At 38.1% G+C, this 5,125-nt stretch overlaps 1 long non-coding RNA gene across 1 annotated transcript; it reads right to left on the bottom strand.

Moving 5' to 3' along the window:
• Positions 1-1,435: 1,435 nt before the first annotated feature.
• On the bottom strand, positions 1,436-4,636 carry LOC130172896 (uncharacterized). The gene is made up of 2 exons (XR_008828345.1): positions 4,533-4,636; positions 1,436-3,272 (listed from the first exon to the last, which is right to left on the bottom strand). It is a non-coding gene; the product is annotated as an uncharacterized LOC130172896 (long non-coding RNA).
• Between the last annotated feature and the right edge of the window lie 489 nt (positions 4,637-5,125).

Genomic DNA, 5,125 nt, shown 5'->3' with positions numbered 1-5,125 from the left:
TATTAAGGCATAAAAAAGTCATAGTATAGTAAGTCATAAAATGTAGAGGCTACAGTCCTCGCTGCATTTGGCCCCGGTTCGAGTCCCGCATCGGACGGCCCTTTACTGCATGTCATTCCCCTTATCTCTGTCTCCCCATTTCCTGTCTCTCTACTGTGCTATCAAATAAAGGCATAAAAAGCCCAAAAAATATACTTAAAAAAAAAAAAACGAAAAAAAAAAAGCGTCATAGTATAGTGAGGGATAAAATAATATAAAAACGTCACATTATAGTAAGGCATTAAAAAGTCATCGTATAGTAATGCTATAGTAAGGCATTAAAACGTCATAGTACAGTAAGGCATAAAAACATAAAAAAAGACAGTATAGTAAGTCATAAAATGTCATAAAAATGTCACAGAATAATAAGGCATAAAAACGTTAAAAAGCGGCACAGTATAGTAAGGCATAAAATGTGATAAAAATGTCAGTATAGTAAGGCATAAAAATGTCATAGAATGGTAAGTCATAAAATGTCATAAAAACGTCATTGTATGGTGAGGGATAAAATATAAAAACGTCACATTATAGTAAGGCATAAAAAAGTCATTGTATAGTAAGTCATAAAATGTCATAAAAATGTCATAGTATAGCAAGGCATGAAAATGTTAAAAAACGTCAAAGTATAGTAAGGCATAAAATGTGATAAAAACGTCATAGTATTGTAAGGTATAAAATGTCATAAAAACATCATATAATAGTAAGGTATAAAAAAAGTCTTAGAATAGCAAGTCATAAAATGTTATACAAACGTCATAGTATAGTAAGGCATGAAAATGTTAGAACATGTCATAGTATAGTAAGGCATAAAAGTGTCATATTATAGTATGGCAGAAACATGTAAAAAGAAACATCATAGTGTAGTAAGGCATAAAATGTGATAAAAATGTCATAGTGTAGTAAGTCATAAAAAAGTTATAGTATAGTAAGGCATGAAAGGTGATAAAAACATCATAGTATTGTAAGGTATAAAATGTCATAAAAACATCATATAATTTCAAGGTATTAACCCATTTATACCGGATGCTGCGCAGCGCAACATTGCCCCTCCCGCTGGTTGCTGCATAGCGCAGCATTGAGTCTCCTGCCGGCTGCTGCGTAGCGCAGCATTGTTGATTCCTTGTCATTTTCATGACGTATGCAGCATATAAATATGTATAAATATATCATGAAAATGACGAGGAATCAACAATGTTCATACATTCATACAACATAAAACGTAAAAAAAAAGTAATAGTAAAGACCTAAAAATGTCACAAAACTTCATTGTATAATAATCCACAAAATGTAATAGTACAGTATGGCATAAAAGTGTGAAATTACATGTTATTGCCCTCATACATGTCACGTCAGATAATGCAAAATGACTCAATATTAATAAAGCTTTCATATAAAGTGTAGATTGTGGAATGACTATTCTTTTATTTAGAAACATTTTCAAAGACACAATGATATAACATAACATAATATTGTAGTAGACATCTATTAGGTCCGTGCATTTATGGTTGTTTGTATGTGTAGTCTAGGTCAAGCCATATAACAGGTTGTAGTGTAGATTAATGGGACTGGTGGAGTCTATATGTGGCACAGATCCCATTGACCAGCTAATGATGAATGGGTGACATCAAGAAAAGCAAGGTCTTCTTCCAGACCCAGCTGGGTGGCTAATTTCTGGTCAGGATAGTTGCAACAAATACAATTGCAAAAAGACTGTAAAGAGACTATGTTCTGGACACTGATTGTTGTGCACATTAAACACATGGATCAAAGAGCCATATAACCATTTCTTTTGTTCAGGAAATTCAGCAAGGAACTCTTGGAAGGATGAATGGATGGATTGATTTGCCTTACTAACAATTTTTAGGTCAAATAAAGTCATAAATTAAGATTCATTAAAGGTAAACAATTTGAAATAAATAAACAATAAATAATATAAAACAAAGGGCATTAGTTTACAGCAACTTACTGGTGTGGCATCATGGTATTTCACAAAGGGATCTCGGTTGTACACACCCAGTGCTTTTGTAAACTCCCCTATGCAATCTCCTCCCCTGTCCTCTGACAGTTGAATCTCCACCCACTCAGTATGACATGTCAGCTTGAACAACAATAATAGAGTAGAAAACAATATAATAGAATATATAGCTACTGTTTATACTTTTTTGGCTATAGCAGGAAGCTGTTTTCAGATAAACAGCTGTAAAAAGCCACTGTCCACTACCTTCTCACCAGCAAACAGCAGACAGATAGTCAGAGAGCAGCTGGTGAACATAATGGAGCATTTAGCAGTTAAAGAGACAGATATTTCCCCAAGGAGCTTGTGGAGACCAAACACAGAGATAAAAGAGGGGGAACACTGGACTGAGATCATCATGAGACATCAGGTGAAGCAAGCACTACTCCAAAAAAAAACTAACTAAAATATAATAATAATTTAAATCAAAAATTATAAATGAAGATAGAAAAAGTTGTCATCCGATCATGTCATCTCCTCCCTCCACTCCTCCACAGTCTTTCCGCAAACAGTCACACAGTGTGACACGTCTGCAATGTGAGTGTGGTCAGTGTCAATCCTTTTGGGTTGGCCTCACTTGCTGCAGGCGTATGATGTTGGCTGCCAGCGGGTTTTGCCTCCAGGCAGTGGCCCCCACCCTGCAACAGCAGATTCGGTTGCCTTCCTCTTCCTGTAGGCTCTGGTCATGGGTACACAGTGATGGGAGGACCGACAACACTGGATGAGTGGCAAGGCTGTTCATCGTCTGGAGGAAGAGGAGGAGGAGGAAAACCGGCAGGCTGACCCCGCCCTTTGTCAGCTTACCAGTCTCTGTGTACAGCTGCACACCAGGTGGGTCCTGAATGCAGCTAAGGTGGCGCCTCTGTGTACTCCATATGTCCTGGATGCCGAGTCCAGCAACAGGACATCCACAGGGTGACGTGGCGGTCCTGGATGAGAAGGGCCATCTCCTCTGCCCCATGTGTCCTCCTCCGACAGTAGAGCCTCCACTCCTCCCGGGAGATCCTCTGGATCACCTTCAGTCAGGCCGAAAATCCTGTGATTCTCCTCCAGCTGGGACTGCTAAGCCATCATCATCAATCTGGCCGCCATCCTGGACGGGCCCTCAGAGCACTCTGAGAAGGTGAGGACACTGATAAGAACCTAGCCTGTACTCGATACCAACATTTGTAAGCCAGGCAGCCATGTCAGAAGCAGCACCTTCAAGCTTCTTTGTCACCTGGACAGAAAGAGAGAGAGAGACTAAGAGAAAGTTTTAAACGTTAATGTTAATATTTGTGTGTGAATTTAATACACAATGCTGATGCGAAAGGCGGGGGACGGTGGTTAACTAAAAAAAGATGATGTGCGGTCTTCCTCTCTCTATACAAAAACCACAGATTAGAATACACTTCTTCATGCCAAGAACCCTATCTCCCTCAAGAAAAGTCTACCTGCGAGTCAACTCACTAGACTGAAAAGAACATGCGATGTTCCTGAACAATATGACATAAATAAAGAGGAGATAGTCAAAATTTAGAGAAAGGAATTACAAAAAAGATTGGCTAGTATCTGCTGAAAACAAAGTGGATTCAAAAAACTGAGAGGCTTATCTTCAAGTTAAAAAGTCCTCCAAATCCAAGCCAAATCTCATTTACTGCACTATTTTCACCCCTAAAACTAAGAACATCAAAAGACATAATTTTAAAACATTGGCATATCCTTCGAAATGACCCACCCCTACGAGATACCTTTAAAGATCAATTTATGGTAACTTTTTAAAAGGAATAAAATATAAGGGAAAGGGTTGTTAGAGTATGTCAACAGACTGATACTCTGAACAGTAATCCCATGACTATACCTCTCCAAGGTAATTTTAAGTGGAGGAAGAAGGAGGCAATTTGGATTTTTTCTTTTATCCTAAAAGTTTATCTCCAGGAGGTATGAATGAGGACTTCTCAATTAATCCGTTTTTATAGTGTGATGTATAGTGATCTGCCAGAATGGATTGCTTTAGTTTTATGCATTTTATCTGAACACAGACATTGAAAAGCACTTCTTTCAGTGTCTTTGTGATACCTCACCACTAATGTCATTTGATCATAAATTTTAACCACATTGTCTTTTTTTAACAAATACAAATGTCCTCTACACATCTTCAAACATACAAACTTGAATTTTGCATGCAGATTTATTTGACAGGTTTACAAAAGTTGATTTACAACTACATTTGGAATTATTTGTGAACATCACTTTACAAGTTCTAAATCCTTTCAACTAATCTGAGCCATACAGGTGTGGGGTATAGTAATGCCCATGAGTTACCATTTCTTTCTGGTTGTGGGGGACCAAAAGGTGTGCTACTGGCATAAGGTGGGTTTTGGCATCCCTAGGAAACACATAATTATACTAAATATTGCAGGGAAAACCAGGACATTTTAGGTAGCTGTTCACAATATAGTATTGAGTAAGTTTTTTACTTGAAATTCATTTCACTTACCATTATTAACTCAGTCAGGTGCAAGTTATGCTGGAAGCTCCGATTAGTTTCAGAGGAGGTGGCCTCTCACAGCTCCAACTGCAGGTACAGGAATCCTGGAAAGAGTTTCCCTTCAAGTGAAAGACGGACTTTAAGTCAAACAATTCTGTCCATGAAAAGAACAAAAGATTAATCAATCATCCATTGCAAACTCATTTAATACTCGAAGTACAAAAGTATAAAAATTGACTAACACATTTACTAGTCTGAGAACAACCAACAAAGGTGGCATTTAAGTCTGCTGCTTACTTAACAAACATTTGTTCACAAAGGGGTGGGCGATCTGACTCTTATATCATAGATGATCTTACTTTGGCACATGACCTACTTTTCAGATGAATCGTACAGATCTTGTCATTAAAAGCTCCTATATTTTCAAATCTAAAAGTTGAGTTACTGTTAACCAGCCCACTGTCAACTGTTAAACAGCTAGCCCGCTAACTGCTGCTGGAGACAGAAGTCCTTGTTCTGCTCTGGAGTCTTGGTGACTTTGGTGTAGCAGCTAATGTAGCAGTTCTCCACCAGAGCAGATCAATAAACCTGCTGCAGGCAGG

This window comes from Seriola aureovittata, chromosome 7 (assembly GCF_021018895.1).
Source record: "Seriola aureovittata isolate HTS-2021-v1 ecotype China chromosome 7, ASM2101889v1, whole genome shotgun sequence".
In the NCBI taxonomy this organism is placed as follows: Eukaryota; Metazoa; Chordata; class Actinopteri; order Carangiformes; family Carangidae; genus Seriola; species Seriola aureovittata.
This window is presented reverse-complemented; position numbering and strand designations above follow the sequence as displayed.